Consider the following 18,152-nt stretch of genomic DNA (forward strand, 5'->3'; position numbering starts at 1 on the left):
GAAAAGATACACAAATTCGAATAGTAAAGTTACGCAAACGATAGAAAGATACTCAATTTGAATGAAACACACGCCCACACTTGCAAAAGTCTGAAATTCAATAGAAACTCGCATCAGAAAGTCGTACAGAAAGATACTCAATCGAGAATTGGAAAGATACTCAAATTGGAATTGCAAAGATACTGAAACGATAGAAAAATACTCAGTTTGAAAGAAACACACGCCCAAACTACAAAACACTTTCAAATATAAAAGAAACTCGCATCAGAAAGCCGTACAGAAAGAAACTCACACGAGAATTGAAAAGATACTCAAATTGGAATTGGAAAGGTACTCAAACGATTGAAAGATACTCCGTTTGAAAGAAACACACGCCCATACTACAAAACACTCTCAAATACAAAAGAAACTCGCACCAGAAAGACGTACTGAAAGATTCTCAAACGAGAATTGAAAAGATACTCAAATAGGAATTGGAAAGGTACTCAAACGAAAGAAAGATACTCATTTTAAAAGAAACACACGCCCACACTACAAAACCCTCTCAAATACAAACGAAACTTGCATCAGAAAGCCGTACAAAAAGACTGATGAATGCTCGATTACTCGACATCAATATTTAACCCTGAACACATCATAGTAGTATAAAGCAAGAGGGTATCGTTCACAAACCGGGGATCCAGCCAGGGCTTAGGATCATAACACTTACACGAATTCATAAAGGTTTTAAGGTTTGATATAGATTTTGGATTGAGTCATAAAAACAGTAAATAAAACCTAAACTAATATATACATGTGATCAACCAACCAACACATAAACAATCACCAAAACAACTCACATGGAGGGAATCGAAACTAGTTCTACAACTTCTCATTGAGTCATGCCGAGACTATGTAATGAGCAACCAAGGATGGATCATGCATTTAGGGTTCTAAGCAGTAACCTAAACACATAGACACTTAACACATTCGATCAAAACCAAGCAGCCATAATCGAAATTCTAACATGTTCATCTTAATCATGTAATTCCAAAGTCATGCACATTGAATTCATCAAGTATGTCACTTACTTAACCAACAACCATGCAATTCGAAAATCACATAAACAAGAATGACATGTTCTTAGCATAAGTCTTTAATCCAACAACCTAAATATCATGCTACAAGCATAGTCATAACACTTAGAAATCGAAAATTGTTCATACATGCATTCGGCAGAAACCAAAAACCGAAAATCATAAAACCAAAAACAACCTTCGAATCATCTATATAAATTGAATCAAGTAGCTATTTCATAGACAAAATTGATACAAGACTACTCTAAACAAATCGCAAGCTTCATCCAAGCACAAGAATAAAACCAAAACCGAATTTTAAACAAGAGTGAATCATGGTTACACTTTATAAATCAAGCAATCCACAAGTGTAGCCGAGACTTCTATGGATGAAACCTTCTTCACAAGCGTGTTTGAAGGCTATTGATAGGTGGGGAATGATGGAATCGGTTTTAGGATTTCTTGGAATGGTGAAGGATGAATTCGGCAGAGCTAGGCTTGTGTTTGTGTGTAGGGCTGATGATGTTGCTGAATGGAGAGGCCGGCCTCTATATATAGAGGTCTAGGAAGCCTTCTTGCGTGCCAAAAGGAAATAGAATCCAATTGGGAAACTGAAATCCTCTTTGTTATGGATTTGATTTATGTACTCCATATCCAACTTGATGTAGGAAACCAAGTCCAATAGGGAGATCTCTTTAAGGGCTGCACGGCAATCTCTTGGTCCAACTAGGAGTAGCTAGGCCGGCCTCCTCTTCTCCTTGTTCAACTCGAATATGATTTCCTTGTTCAACTAGGAATGCAACTCAGCAACTCTTCTTCCTTTTCCATGTATGATTTGTCTTTCCTGAAAAGAAATCGTCGATTAAGGAATAGGAAAGAATGAAAATAGGAAAGTAGAGTCCTAGTCGAGTAAGGAATCCTAGCTCAATCAGGAGTTCTAACACTTAGCACAATTTCATCATCAAATCATCTAAAATCGGAATAGCTCTACTTTAAACATACATATAACAAATATGAACCTAAAGCAACTAAATAAGAAGTAACAAAGCATAAGAATAGGGCATATATACATTAAGAACGTCACACTTTGTGCTCCTATCAAAGACACTCACCTGAGAATTGAAAAGATACAGAAATTGAATATTAAAGATACGCAAATGATAGAAAGATACTCTGTTTGAAAGAAACACATGACGACACTTGCAAACCTCTCAAATTCAATAGACACTAGCATCAGAAAGCCGTTCAGAAATATACTCAAACGAGAATTGAAAAGAAATACAAATTGGAATAGTAAAGATACGCAACCGATAGAAAGATACACAGTTTGAAAGAAACAGAGGCCCACACTTGCAAAACTCTCAAATTCAATACAAACTCCGATCAGAAAGCGTTATAGAAAGATACTCAAACGAGAATTGAAAAGATACACAAATTGGAATAGTAAAGATACGCAAACGACAGAAAGATACTCAGTTTCAAAGACACGCATCAGACAACCTTAAAAAAGATACTCAATCGAGAATTGAAAATATACACAACTTGGAATTGTAAAGATACGCAAACTATAGAAAGCTACTCAGTTTGAAAGAAAACACACGCCCACACTTGCAAAACTCTCAAATTCAATAGAAATTCGCATCAGAAAGCCGTTCAGAAAGATACTGAAACGAGAATTGAAAAGATACACAAATTAAAAAAGTAAAGATACGCACGATAGAAAGATACTCAGTTTGAAAGAAACACACGCCCATACTTGTAAAACTCTCAAATTCAATAGAAACTCGCATCAGAAAGCCGTTCAGAAAGATACTCACACGAGGATTGAAAACATACACAAATTCGAATAGTAAAGTTACGCAAACGATAGAAAGATACTCAATTTGAATGAAACACACGCCCACACTTGCAAAAGTCTGAAATTCAATAGAAACTCGCATCAGAAAGCCGTTCAGAAAGATACTCAAACGAGAATTGAAAAGATACACAAATTGGAATAGTGAAGATACTCACACGATAGAAAGATACTCAGTTTGAAAGAAAAACACGCCCACACTTGCAAAAGTCTCAAATTCAATTGTAACTCGCGTTACAAAGTCGTTCAGAAAGATACTCACCCGAGAATTGAAAAGATACACAAATTCGAATAGTAAAGATACGGAAACTATAGAAAGATACTCCGTTTGAAAGAAAACACACGCCCACACTTGCAAAACTATCAAATTCAATAGAAACTCGCATCAGAAAGCCGTTCAGAAAGATACTGAAACGAGAATTGAAAAGATACACAAATTGGAATAGTAAAGACACGCACGATAATAAGATACTCAGTTTGAAAGAAACACACGCCCATACTTGTAAAACTCTCAAATTCAATAGAAACTCGCATCAGAAAGCCGTTCAGAAAGATACTCACCCGAGAATTGAAAAGATACACAAATTCGAATAGTAAAGATACGGAAACTATAGAAAGATACTCCGTTTGAAAGAAACACACGCCTACACTTGCAAAACTCTCAAAGTCAATAGAAACTCGCATCAGAAAGCCGTTCAGAAAGATACTTAAACGAGAATTGAAAAGATACACAAATTCGAATAGTAAAGATACGCAAACAATAGAAATATACTCAATTTGAAAGAAACACACGCCCACACTTGTAAAACTCTCAAATTCAATAGAAACTCGCATCAGAAAGCAATACAGAAAGAGACTCAAACGAGAATTGAAAAGATACACAAATCGGAATAGTAAAGATACGCACGATAGAAAGATACTCAGTTGGAAAGAAACACACGCCCACACTTGTAAAACTCTTAAATTCAAGAGAAACTTGCATGAGAAAGCCGTTCAGAAAGATACTCACACGAGGATTGAAAAGATACACAAATTCGAATAGTAAAGTTACGCAAACGATAGAAAGATACTCAATTTGAATGAAACACACGCCCACACTTGCAAAAGTCTGAAATTCAATAGAAACTCGCATCAGAAAGCCGTTCAGAAAGATACTCAAACGAGAATTGAAAAGATACACAAATTGGAATAGTAAAGATACTCACACGATAGAAAGATACTCCGTTTGAAAGAAAAACACGCCCACACTTGCAAAAGTCTCAAATTCAATTGTAACTCGCGTTACAAAGTCATTCAGAAAGATACTCACCCGAGAATTGAAAAGATACACAAATTCGAATAGTAAAGATACGGAAACTATAGAAAGATACTCCGTTTGAAAGAAAACACACGCCCACACTTGCAAAACTATCAAATTCAATAGAAACTCGCATCAGAAAGCCGTTCAGAAAGATACTGAAACGAGAATTGAAAAGATACACAAATTGGAATAGTAAAGACACGCACGATAATAAGATACTCAGTTTGAAAGAAACACACGCCCACACTTGTAAAACTGTCAAATTCAATAGAAACTCGCATCAGAAAACCGTTCAGAAAGATACTTAAATGAGAATTGAAAAGATACACAAATTGGAATACTAAAGATACCCAAACGATAGAAAGATAATCAGTTTGAAAGAAACACACGCCCACACTGGAAACACTCTCAAATTCAATAGAAACTCGCATCAGAAAGTCGTACAGAAAGATACTCAAACGAGAATTGAAAAGATATACACAAATTGGAATAGTAAAGATACTCAAACGATAGAAAGATACTCAGTTTAAAAGAAACACTCGCCCAAGCTTGCAAAACTCTTAAATTCAATAGAAACTCGCATAAGAAACCTTACAGAAAGATACTCCGTTTGAAAGAAACGCACGCCTACACTTGCAAAACTCTCAAATTCAATTGTAACTCGCATCAGAAAGCCGTTCAAAGAGATACTCAAACGAGAATTGAAAAGATACACAAATTGGAATGGTAAAGATACTGAAACGATAGAAAGATACTCAGTTTGAAAGAAACACACGCCCACACTTGTAAAACTCTTAAATTCAAGAGAAACTCGCATCAGAAAGCCGTTCAGAAAGATACTCACACGAGGATTGAAAAGATACACAAATTCGAATAGTAAAGTTATGCAAACGACAGAAAGATACTCAATTTGAATGAAACACACGCCCACACTTGCAAAAGTCTGAAATACAATAGAAACTTGCATCAGAAAGCCGTTCAGAAAGATACTCAAACGAGAATTGAAAAGATACACAAATTGGAATAGTCAAGATACTCACACGATAGAAAGATACTCAGTTTGAAAGAAAAACACGCCCACACTTGCAAAAGTCTCAAATTCAATAGAAACTCACATCAGAAAACCGTTCAGAAAGATACTCAAATGAGAATTGAAAAGATACACAAATTGGAATACTAAAGATACCCAAACGATAGAAAGATAATCAATTTGAAAGAAACGCACGCCCACACTTGCAAAACTCTAAAATTCAATAGAAACTCGCATCAGACAACCTTAAAAAAGATACTTAATCGAGAATTGAAAATATACACAACTTGGAATTGTAAAGATACGCAAACTATAGAAAGATACTCCGTTTGAAAGAAACACTCGCCCACACTTGCAAAACTCTCAAAGTCAATAGACACTCGCATCAGAAAGCCGTTCAGAAAGATACTCAAACGGGAATTGAAAAGATACACAAATTCGAATAGTAAAGATACGCAAACGATAGAAATATACTCAATTTGAAAGAAACACACGCCCACACTTGTAAAACGCTCAAATTCAATAGAAATTCGCATCAGAAAGCCATACAGAAAGAGACTCAAACGAGAATTGAAAAGATACATAAATCGGAATAGTAAAGATACGCACTATTGAAAGATATTCAGTTTGAAACAAACACACGCCCACACTTGTAAAACTCTTAAATTCAAGAGAAACTCGCATCAGAAAGCCGTTCAGAAAGATACTCACACGAGGATTGAAAAGATACACAAATTCGAATAGTAAAGTTACGCAAACGATAGAAAGATACTCAATTTGAATGAAACACACGCCCACACTTGCAAAAGTCTGAAATTCAATAGAAACTCGCATCAGAAAGCCGTTCAGAAAGATACTCAAACGAGAATTGAAAAGATACACAAATTGGAATAGTCAAGATACTCACACGATAGAAAGATACTCAGTTTGAAAGAAAAACACGCCCACACTTGCAAAAGTCTCAAATTCAATAGAAACTCACATCAGAAAACCGTTCAGAAAGATACTCAAACGAGAATTGAAAAGATACACAAATTGGAATACTAAAGATACCCAAACGATAGAAAGATAATCAATTTGAAAGAAACGCACGCCCACACTTGCAAAACTCTAAAATTCAATAGAAACTCGCATCAGACAACCTTAAAAAAGATACTCAATCGAGAATTGAAAATATACACAACTTGGAATTGTCAAGATACGCAAACTATAGAAAGATACTCCGTTTGAAAGAAACACTCGCCCACACTTGCAAAACTCTCAAAGTCAATAGACACTCGCATCAGAAAGCCGTTCAGAAAGATACTCAAACGAGAATTGAAAAGATACACAAATTGGAATAGTCAAGATATTCACACGATAGAAAGATACTCAGTTTGAAAGAAAAACACGCCCACACTTGCAAAAGTCTCAAATTCAATAGAAACTCACATCAGAAAACCGTTCAGAAAGATACTCAAACGAGAATTGAAAAGATACACAAATTGGAATACTAAAGATACCCAAACGATAGAAAGATAATCAATTTGAAAGAAACGCACGCCCACACTTGCAAAACTCTAAAATTCAATAGAAACTCGCATCAGACAACCTTAAAAAAGATACTCAATCGAGAATTGAAAATATACACAACTTGGAATTGTCAAGATACGCAAACTATAGAAAGATACTCCGTTTGAAAGAAACACTCGCCCACACTTGCAAAACTCTCAAAGTCAATAGACACTCGCATCAGAAAGCCGTTCAGAAAGATACTCAAACGAGAATTGAAAAGATACACAAATTGGAATAGTCAAGATATTCACACGATAGAAAGATACTCAGTTTGAAAGAAAAACACGCCCACACTTGCAAAAGTCTCAAATTCAATAGAAACTCACATCAGAAAACCGTTCAGAAAGATACTCAAACGAGAATTGAAAAGATACACAAATTGGAATACTAAAGATACCCAAACGATAGAAAGATAATCAATTTGAAAGAAACGCACGCCCACACTTGCAAAACTCTAAAATTCAATAGAAACTCGCATCAGACAACCTTAAAAAAGATACTCATTCGAGAATTGAAAATATACACAACTTGGAATTGTAAAGATACGCAAACTATAGAAAGATACTCCGTTTGAAAGAAACACTCGCCCACACTTGCAAAACTCTCAAAGTCAATAGACACTCGCATCAGAAAGCCGTTCAGAAAGATACTCAAACGAGAATTGAAAAGATACACAAATTGGAATAGTCAAGATACTCACACGATAGAAAGATACTCAGTTTGAAAGAAAAACACGCCCACACTTGCCAAAGTCTCAAATTCAATAGAAACGCACATCAGAAAACCGTTCAGAAAGATACTCAAACGAGAATTGAAAAGATACACAAATTGGAATACTAAAGATACCCAAACGATAGAAAGATAATCAATTTGAAAGAAACGCACGCCCACACTTGCAAAACTCTAAAATTCAATAGAAACTCGCATCAGACAACCTTAAAAAAGATACTCAATCGAGAATTGAAAATATACACAACTTGGAATTGTAAAGATACGCAAACTATAGAAAGATACTCCGTTTGAAAGAAACACTCGCCCACACTTGCAAAACTCTCAAAGTCAATAGACACTCGCATCAGAAAGCCGTTCAGAAAGATACTCAAACGAGAATTGAAAAGATACACAAATTGGAATAGTCAAGATACTCACACGATAGAAAGATACTCAGTTTGAAAGAAAAACACGCCCACACTTGCAAAAGTCTCAAATTCAATAGAAACGCACATCAGAAAACCGTTCAGAAAGATACTCAAACGAGAATTGAAAAGATACACAAATTGGAATACTAAAGATACCCAAACGATAGAAAGATAATCAATTTGAAAGAAACGCACGCCCACACTTGCAAAACTCTAAAATTCAATAGAAACTCGCATCAGACAACCTTAAAAAAGATACTCAATCGAGAATTGAAAATATACACAACTTGGAATTGTAAAGATACGCAAACTATAGAAAGATACTCCGTTTGAAAGAAACACTCGCCCACACTTGCTAAACTCTCAAAGTCAATAGACACTCGCATCAGAAAGCCGTTCAGAAAGATACTCAAACAGGAATTGAAAAGATACACAAATTCGAATAGTAAAGATACGCAAACGATAGAAATATACTCAATTTGAAAGAAACACACGCCCACACTTGTAAAACGCTCAAATTCAATAGAAACTCGCATCAGAAAGCCATACAGAAAGAGACTCAAACGAGAATTGAAAAGATACAGAAATCGGAATAGTAAAGATACGCACGATAGAAAGATACTCAGTTTGAAAGAAACACACGCCCACACTTGTAAAACTCTTAAATTCAAGAGAAACTCGCATCAGAAAGCCGTTCAGAAAGATACTCACACGAGGATTGAAAAGATACACAAATTCGAATAGTAAAGTTACGCAAACGATAGAAAGATACTCAATTTGAATGAAACACACGCCCACACTTGCAAAAGTCTGAAATTCAATAGAAACTCGCATCAGAAAGCCGTTCAGAAAGATACTCAAACGAGAATTGAAAAGATACACAAATTGGAGTAGTCAAGATACTCACACGATAGAAAGATACTCAGTTTGAAAGAAAAACACGCCCACACTTGCAAAAGTCTCAAATTCAATAGAAACTCACATCAGAAAACCGTTCAGAAAGATACTCAAACGCGAATTGAAAAGATACACAAATTGGAATAGTCAAGATACTCACACGATAGAAAGATACTCAGTTTGAAAGAAAAACACGCCCACAATTGCAAAAGTCTCAAATTCAATAGAAACTCACATCAGAAAACCGTTCAGAAAGATACTCAAACGAGAATTGAAAAGATATACACAAATTGGAATAGTAAAGATACTCAAACGATAGAAAGATACTCAGTTTAAAAGAAACACTCGCCCAAGCTTGCAAAACTCTTAAATTCAATAGAAACTCGCATCAGAAACCTTACAGAAAGATACTCAGTTTGAAAGAAACGCACGCCCACACATGCAAAACTCTAAAATTCAATAGAAACTCGCATAAGACAACCTTAAAAAAGATACTCAATCGAGAATTGAAAATATACACAAATTGGAATTGTAAAGATACGAAACTATAGAAAGATACTCCTTTTGAAAGAAACACACGCCCACACTTGCAAAACTCTCAAATTCAATTGTAACTCGCATCAGAAAGCCGTTCAAAAAGATACTTAAACGAGAATTGAAAAGATACACAAATCGGAATAGTAAAGATACGCACGATAGAAAGATACTCAGTTTGAAAGAAACACACGCCCACACTTGTAAAACTCTTAAATTCAAGAGAAACTCGCATCAGAAAGCCGTTCAGAAAGATACTCACACGAGGATTGAAAACATACACAAATTCGAATAGTAAAGTTACGCAAACGATAGAAAGATACTCAATTTGAATGAAACACACGCCCACACTTGCAAAAGTCTGAAATTCAATAGAAACTCGCATCAGAAAGCCGTTCAGAAAGATACTCAAACGAGAATTGAAATGATACACAAATTGGAATAGTCAAGATACTCACACGATAGAAACATACTCAGTTTGAAAGAAAAACACGCCCGCACTTGCAAAAGTCTCAAATTCAATAGAAACTCGCATCAGAAAACCGTTCAGAAAGATACTCAAACGAGAATTGAATAGATACACAAATTGGAATACTAAAGATACCCAAACGATAGAAAGATAATCAGTTTGAAAGAAACACACGCCCACACTGGAAACACTCTCAAATTCAATAGAAACTCACATCAGAAAGTCGTACAGAAAGATACTCAAAGGAGAATTGAAAAGATATACACAAATTGGAATAGTAAAGATACTCAAACGATAGAAAGATACTGAGTTTAAAAGAAACACTCGCCCAAGCTTGCAAAACTCTTAAATTCAATAGAAACTCGTATCAGAAACCTTACAGAAAGATACTCAGTTTGGAAGAAATGCACGCCCACACTTGCAAAACTCTAAAATTCAATAGAAACTCGCATCAGAAAGCCGTTCAGAAACATACTGAAACGAGAATTGAAAAGATACACAAATTGGAATAGTAAAGATACGCACGATAGAAAGATACTCAGTTTGAAAGAAACACACGCCCACACTTGTAAAACTCTCAAATTCAATAGAAACTCGCATCAGAAAGCCGTTCAGAAAGATACTCACCCGAGAATTGAAAAGATACACAAATTCGAATAGTAAAGATACGGAAACTATAGAAAGATACTCAATTTGAAAGAAACACACGCCTACACTTGCAAAACTCTCAAAGTCAATAGAATCTCGCATCAGAAAGCCGTTCAGAAAAATACTCAAATGAGAATTGAAAAGATACACAAATTGGAATGGTAAAGATACTGAAACGATAGAAAGATACTCAGTTTGAAAGAAACACTCGCCCACACTTGCAAAACTCTCAAATTCAAAAGAAACTCGCACCAGAAAGCCGTTCAGAAAAATACTTAAATGAGAATTGCAAATATACACAAATTGGAATAGTAAAGATATGCAAACGATAGAAAGATACTCAGTTTGAAAGAAACACACGCCCACACTTGCAAAACTCTTAAATTCAAAAGAAACTCACATCAGAAAGCCGTTCAGAAAGATACTCAAAGGAGAATTCAAAAGATACACCAATTGGAATAGTAAAGATACGCAAAGGATAGAAAGATACTTAGTTTGAAAGAAACGCACGCCCACACTTGCAAAACTCTCAAATTCAATAGAGACTGACATCAGAAAGCCGTTCAGAAAGATACGCAAACGAGAATTGAAAAGATACACAAATTGGAATTGTAAAGATACTCAAACGATAGAAAGATACTCAGTTTGAAAGAAACACATGCCCACACTTGCAAAAGTCTCCAATTCAATAGAAACTCGCATCAGAAACTAGTACAGAAAGATACTCCAATGAGAATTGGAAAGATATACACAAATTAGAATAGTAAAGATACTTAAACGATAGAAATATACTCAGTTTGAAAGAAACACTCGCCCACACTTGCAAAACTTTCAAATTCAATAGAAACTCGCATCAGAAAGCCTTAAAGAAAGATACTCAAACGAGAATTGAAAAGATACACAAATTGGAATAGTAAAGATATGCAAACAATATAAAGATACTCAGTTTGAAAGAAACACACGCCCACACTTACAAAACTCTCAAATTCAATATAAACTCGCATCAGAAAGCCGTTTATAAAGATACTCAAACGAGAATTGAAAAGAAACACGAATTGAAATAGTAAAGATACACAAACGATAGAAAGATACTTAATTTGAAAGAAACACACGCCCACACTTATGGAACCGGGCGAACATGGTTAAAGTAGATTCATGGTGCATTACCTTGCGGGTGTGATCATACCAGCAATAATGCACCGGATCCCATCAGAACTCTAAAATTAAGCTTGCTTGGGCGAGAGTAGTAATAGGATGGGTGACCTCCTCGGAAGGCCTCGCCTTGCACCCCTCTTTTTTATTTTCTCACCGTTTCAACTTGAAGGGGTTGCTACAGTCAGAGAGGTCCGAGGGTCAAGTGAAATTTGGCGGCAATAATAAAACCGGTAGTACGGGTTTCACCTTGGTAGAGGGGCGATCGGGGCGTTGTTCGACCAGTGGAATGGTTTTTGCGGTTAATATTTTAAATCATCTCGCGTCCCGGCCTATGCTCTTTTATGAGTGCGGCGGAAGGGTTTAGATGCATCAGAGAAGCCGGAGGGTGGTAAAAGATCTATAATTTTGTGCGTGTGGAACACCTTATGGAGCCGGGCGAACATGATAGGAGCACAAAGTGTGACGTTCTTAATGCGTTTATGCCCTATTCTTACTCTTTGTTACCTCATATTTAGTATGTTTTTTGTTTTCTTTGTATGAATAATTGTTTAGGTAGAGCTTATATCAATTATAAGTGAATTGATGATGAAATCGTGCTAAGTGTTAAGAATCCTTGTTGATATATGTTTCCTTGTTCGAGTAGGATTCATCTTTGCGTATTTCTTTGTTTTTAATATACTTATTCTTATTAGGAAATACAAATCCATGTTGGAGAAGGAAAGCAATCCTAGTTCCACAAGGAAAGAGAAGAAGATACACTTAAAAGCCCAATCCATGCAAGAATGAAAATGCTGTCAAGATTTGTAGTCCAACTTCAATGGGCTCCCGTGGATAGCTCCGATTGCGTTAGAAGACGTACCTTATATGGATAAAAAAATATTTTGAGTCTAGTTTCTGTTGGATTTAGAATTAAATAAATATCTTATTCCTACATGGAGATATGACCGAATCATTACTCGGAGGTCCAGTGAGCTCGACGGAATTATCTCAGCCATTGATTTGCTTTTGATCCAAGGGCTATGAGGGAAACTTGGGACTTTGTTCCTCCTGCATATAGAGCAAAAATATGTATCAGAATGTCCATAAATCCCTGCACCAAAGAATGTCAAAGAAGACAAGCAGCAAATTAAATGAGAAGAGGCAAGAAAGTCAAAGAAGGCATGCAGCAAATTTAATGAGGAGAGGTAAGAAAAATCAAACATGGCTGCAACAATTAAGACTTTTGCTGCCTCCCTAATTCAAAGGAAGAAATTTGTGCAAAAGAAATCAGCATTAAAGGAGGAAGAAGATATGCAATTAATGCAAAAGATATGCAATCCTTATAGAAATCAGAATTCTGGCACTGCAGATCATCCAACTTTGACGAGTTCCCTGGACAGCTCAGAATGATTGAGAAATTGCACGATAAATGGATGAATAGCCACGGAAGTCTAGTTGAAATTGCCAGTTGGAATCATCTCAATATCTATTTTCTATAGAAAGTTATGGCCACAACAAGGGACAAAGGTCAGATCTGCCGAATCTAGGAAACCTCAACCAATTTGGTTTCAACTTTGTGGACTTTATGGCCATCCTCCCTTGGGTTTCTTCCTCTATATATAGCATCTCATTTCCATATAAAATGATCATCAACCTTGCTCATAAGACTTGCCAAAGCTCTGCCCAAACACTATCATTCACCAAGAACCATAGAATCCGAATTCACCACCCTTCATCATATTTTCTGTCCAAAGCTTGGGAGCCTAGGATACCATACTCTTGAAGATCTCGTGCTACCTTTGTAAGGAACCTTGGGAGGAGAATTATAAAGTGTAACTCTTTGATCTTCATGTTAAGTTTTCGGGTTTTTATGTTCTTGTTCTTGGATGATTTATGTTTAGGTTTTGTTAAAGTTATTTTTATTCTTGTCTATGAGATATTTGTAACTTTTGAATGACATCATGAATTAAGGTTTTCGATTTTTAATTCAATGATTTTAGGTTTTATGCCATGAATTTCTGTTTATTTATTTAAATGATTTTCGGTGTGTTCTTACTTACGTGTGTGTTTGATACCCGCATGTGTAATAATCCAAAGTTATAAACGATTTTGATACTTGGGAGTTGATTAATTGTATGTTCTTTGTCATCTTCACTGATTATTGCCTAGGTTCGGTTAGACTTGTGCATTTCAATATGTTTATCTTTTCTATGTGATTTTTGGAATTGCATGATTGTTGGTTAAGTAGGTGACATGCTTAATGAATTCAATATGCGTGGCTTTAAAGTTGCATGGTAGGATAAGTATGTTAGATTTCGAATGAGGTTGGGACTGAGTTCGAATGTGTTAAAGTGTCATTGAGTTACGAACCTTAGGAGGAACTTAACTGCATAACCGATTCTAGGATGTATAATGAACCTTAAGGCATGAACTTAATTAAGATTAGATTTCGTTACCTTTGTTCTTATGTTATTTGTTTGGTAATTACTTATGTGTTGGTTGGTTGATCACATGTAAATATTAGTTTAGGTTTATTTTATGTTTGATCCGAAATATATCCCAAAATCCTCATACTCTTATGAATTCGTTGTTAAATATTTGTGATTCTTACCCTGGTTGGATCCCCGGTTTGTGAACGATACCCTCTTGCTTTATACTACTAACGATGCTTACAGGGTTAATATTGATCTCGAGTAATCGAACCGATAAGAACATGGTTAAAGTAGATTCATTGTGCATAACCTTGGGGTGCGATCGTACAAGCAATAAAGCACCGGATTCCATCAGAACTTAGAAGTTAAGCTTGCTTGGGCGAGAGTAGTACTAGGATGGGTGACCTCCTGGGAAGGCCTCTTGTTGCACCCATCTTTTTTATTTTCTCTCTGATTTCCGATGTTATACTTTAGTATTAGTTTTCATATACTTTTTACATATTTAGTCTACCGCATTCGTTTCGGCTTGAAGGCGTTGCTACAGTCAGAGAGGTCCGGGGGTCGAGTGCAATCGGGCGGCAACAGTAAAACCCGTTGTGCGGGTTTCGCCTTAGTAGAGGGGCAATCGGGGCGTTGTTCGACCAGTGGAACGATTTTTGCGGTTAATATAGTTAAATCATCTCGCGTCCCGGCCTATGCTCTATTATGAATGCGGCGGAAGCAGGGGAGATGCGGCAGAGAAGCCGGCGAGTGGTAAAAGATCATTGTGCATAACCTTGGGGATGCGATTATACACGCAATAATGCACCGGATCCCATCAGAACTCCGAAGTTAAGCTTGCTTGGGCGAGAGTAGTACTAGGATGAGTGACCTCCTGAGAAGGCCTCGTGTTGCACCCCTCTTTTTTATTTTCTCTCCTTTTCGGATGTTAGACTTTAGTATTACTTTTCCTATTTACATATTTAGTCTACCGCATTCGTTTCGACTTGAAGGCGTTGCTACAGCCAGAAAGGTCCGGGGGTCGAGTGAAAATGGGCGGCAACAGTAAAATCCGTTGTGCGGGTTTCGCCTTGGTAGAGGGGCGATCGGGGCGTTGTTAGACCAGTGGAATGGTTTATGCGGTTAATATTGTTAAATCATCTCGCGTCCCAGCCTATGCTCTTTTATTAGTGCGGCGGAAGCGGGGGAGATACGGCAGGGAAGCCGGCGGGTGGTAAAATATCTATAACACCTTATGAAGCCAGGCGAACATGGTTAAAGTAGATTGGTTGTGCATAACCTTGGGGGCGCGATCATACACGCAATAATTCACCGGATCCCATCAGAACTCCGAAGTCAAGCTTTCTTGGGCGAGAGTAGTACTAGGATAGGTGACCTCCTGGGAAGGCCTTGTGTTGCACCACTCTTTTTTATTTTCTCTCCGATTTCCGATGTTAGACTTTAATATTATTTTTGATATATTTTTTTTCATATTTAGTCTACCACATTCGTTTCGACTTGAAGGCGTTCCTACAGCTAGAGAGGTCTGGGGGTCGAGTGAAATTGGGCGGCAACAATAAAACCCGTTGTGCGGGTTTCGCCTTCATAGAGGGGCGATCGCGGTGTTGTTAGACCAGTGGAATGGTTTATGCGATTAATATTGTTAAATCATCTCGCGTCCCGGCCTATGCTCTTTTATGAGTGCGGCGGAAGCGGGGGAGATGCGGCAGGGAAGCCGGCGGGTGGTAAAAGATCTATAACACCTTATGGAGCCAGGTGAATACAGTTAAAGTAGATTCATTGTGCATAACCTTGGGGATGCGATTATACAGGCAATAATGCACCGGATCCCATCAGAACTCCGAAGTGAAGCTTGCTTGGGCGAGAGTAGTACTAGGATGAGTGACCTCCTAGGAAGGCCTCGTGTTGCACCCCTCTTTTTTATTTTCTCTCCTTTTCGGATGTTAGACTTTAGTATTACTTTTCCTATTTACATATTTAGTGTACCGCATTCATTTCAACTTGAAGGCGTTGCTACAGCCCGAAAGGTCCGGGGGTCGAGTGAAAATGGGTGGCAACAGTAAAATCCGTTGTGCGGGTTTCGAATTGGTAGAGGGGCGATCGGGGCGTTGTTAGAACAGTGGAATGGTTTATGCGGTTAATATTGTTAAATCATCTCGCGTCCCAGCCTATGCTCTTTTATTAGTGCGGCGGAAGCGGGGGAGATACGGCAGGGAAGCCGGCGGGTGGTAAAAGATCTATAACACCTTATGGAGCCAGGTGAACATGGTTAAAGTAGATTTGTTGTGCATAACCTTGGGGGTGCGATCATACACGCAATAATTCACCGGATCCCATCAGAACTCCGAAGTCAAGCTTTCTTGGGCGAGAGTAGTACTAGGATAGGTGACCTCCTGGGAAGGCCTTGTGTTGCACCACTCTTTTTTATTTTCTCTCCGATTTCCGATGTTAGACTTTAATATTATTTTTGATATATTTTTTTTCATATTTAGTCGACCACATTCGTTTCGACTTGAAGGCGTTCCTACAGCTAGAGAGGTCCGGGGGTCGAGTGAAATTGGGCGGTAACAATAAAACCCGTTGTGCGGGTTTCGCCTTGGTAGAGGGGCGATCGCGGTGTTGTTAGACCAGTGGAATGGTTTATGCGGTTAATATTGTTAAATCATCTCGCGTCCCGGCCTATGCTCTTTTATGAGTGCGGCGGAAGCGGGGGAGATGCGGTAGGGAAGCCGGCGGGTGGTAAAAGATCTATAACACCTTATGGAGCCAGGTGAATACAGTTAAAGTAGATTCATTGTGCATAACCTTGGGGATGCGATTATACAGGCAATAATGCACCGGATCCCATCAGAACTCCGAAGTTAAGCTTGCTTGGGCGAGAGTAGTACTAGGATGAGTGACCTCCTAGGAAGGCCTCTTGTTGTACCCCTCTTTTTTATTTTCTCTCCTTTTCGGATGTTAGACTTTAGTATTACTTTTCCTATTTACATATTTAGTGTACCGCATTCGCTTCGACTTGAAGGCGTTGCTACAGCCCGAAAGGTCCGGGGGTCGAGTGAAAATCGGCGGCAACAGTAAAATCCGTTGTGCGGGTTTCGAATTGGTAGAGGGGCGATCGGGGCGTTGTTAGAACAGTGGAATGGTTTATGCGGTTAATATTGTTAAATCATCTCGCGTCCCAGCCTATGCTCTTTTATTAGTGCGGCGGAAGCGGGGGAGATACGGCAGGGAAGCCGGCGGGTGGTAAAAGATCTATAACACCTTATGGAGCCAGGTGAACATGGTTAAAGTAGATTTGTTGTGCATAACCTTGGGGGTGCGATCATACACGCAATAATTCACCGGATCCCATCAGAACTCCGAAGTCAAGCTTTCTTGGGCGAGAGTAGTACTAGGATAGGTGACCTCCTGGGAAGGCCTTGTGTTGCACCACTCTTTTTTATTTTCTCTCCGATTTCCGATGTTAGACTTTAATATTATTTTTGATATATTTTTTTTCATATTTAGTCGACCACATTCGTTTCGACTTGAAGGCGTTCCTACAGCTAGAGAGGTCCGGGGGTCGAGTGAAATTGGGCGGTAACAATAAAACCCGTTGTGCGGGTTTCGCCTTGGTAGAGGGGCGATCGCGGTGTTGTTAGACCAGTGGAATGGTTTATGCGGTTAATATTGTTAAATCATCTCGCGTCCCGGCCTATGCTCTTTTATGAGTGCGGCGGAAGCGGGGGAGATGCGGTAGGGAAGCCGGCGGGTGGTAAAAGATCTATAACACCTTATGGAGCCAGGTGAATACAGTTAAAGTAGATTCATTGTGCATAACCTTGGGGATGCGATTATACAGGCAATAATGCACCGGATCCCATCAGAACTCCGAAGTTAAGCTTGCTTGGGCGAGAGTAGTACTAGGATGAGTGACCTCCTAGGAAGGCCTCTTGTTGTACCCCTCTTTTTTATTTTCTCTCCTTTTCGGATGTTAGACTTTAGTATTACTTTTCCTATTTACATATTTAGTGTACCGCATTCGCTTCGACTTGAAGGCGTTGCTACAGCCAGAAAGGTCCGGGGGTCGAGTGAAAATGGGCGGCAACAGTAAAATCCGTTGTGC

The 18,152-nt window shown here is 38.0% G+C and overlaps 8 non-coding genes and 1 pseudogene across 8 annotated transcripts; all 9 read left to right on the plus strand.

Moving 5' to 3' along the window:
* The first annotated feature begins 11,653 nt into the window (after positions 1-11,653).
* LOC126805273 (5S ribosomal RNA) lies at positions 11,654-11,772 on the plus strand. Its single transcript, XR_007673963.1, has one exon. It is a non-coding gene; the product is annotated as a 5S ribosomal RNA (ribosomal RNA).
* A 2,589-nt stretch (positions 11,773-14,361) lies between these two features.
* Positions 14,362-14,480, plus strand: LOC126805277 (5S ribosomal RNA). Its single transcript, XR_007673966.1, has one exon. It is a non-coding gene; the product is annotated as a 5S ribosomal RNA (ribosomal RNA).
* A 347-nt stretch (positions 14,481-14,827) lies between these two features.
* On the plus strand, positions 14,828-14,946 carry LOC126805267 (5S ribosomal RNA). Its single transcript, XR_007673957.1, has one exon. It is a non-coding gene; the product is annotated as a 5S ribosomal RNA (ribosomal RNA).
* A 385-nt stretch (positions 14,947-15,331) lies between these two features.
* Positions 15,332-15,450, plus strand: LOC126805282 (uncharacterized; annotated as a pseudogene).
* Positions 15,451-15,842: 392 nt separating this feature from the next.
* Positions 15,843-15,961, plus strand: LOC126805268 (5S ribosomal RNA). The gene has a single exon (XR_007673958.1). It is a non-coding gene; the product is annotated as a 5S ribosomal RNA (ribosomal RNA).
* Positions 15,962-16,346: 385 nt separating this feature from the next.
* On the plus strand, positions 16,347-16,465 carry LOC126805274 (5S ribosomal RNA). The gene has a single exon (XR_007673964.1). It is a non-coding gene; the product is annotated as a 5S ribosomal RNA (ribosomal RNA).
* Positions 16,466-16,857: 392 nt separating this feature from the next.
* On the plus strand, positions 16,858-16,976 carry LOC126805279 (5S ribosomal RNA). Its single transcript, XR_007673968.1, has one exon. It is a non-coding gene; the product is annotated as a 5S ribosomal RNA (ribosomal RNA).
* Positions 16,977-17,361: 385 nt separating this feature from the next.
* LOC126805275 (5S ribosomal RNA) lies at positions 17,362-17,480 on the plus strand. Its single transcript, XR_007673965.1, has one exon. It is a non-coding gene; the product is annotated as a 5S ribosomal RNA (ribosomal RNA).
* Positions 17,481-17,872: 392 nt separating this feature from the next.
* Positions 17,873-17,991, plus strand: LOC126805280 (5S ribosomal RNA). Its single transcript, XR_007673969.1, has one exon. It is a non-coding gene; the product is annotated as a 5S ribosomal RNA (ribosomal RNA).
* Positions 17,992-18,152: the final 161 nt, after the last annotated feature.

The sequence above is a fragment of the Argentina anserina genome, chromosome 1 (assembly GCF_933775445.1).
Source record: "Argentina anserina chromosome 1, drPotAnse1.1, whole genome shotgun sequence".
In the NCBI taxonomy this organism is placed as follows: Eukaryota; Viridiplantae; Streptophyta; class Magnoliopsida; order Rosales; family Rosaceae; genus Argentina; species Argentina anserina.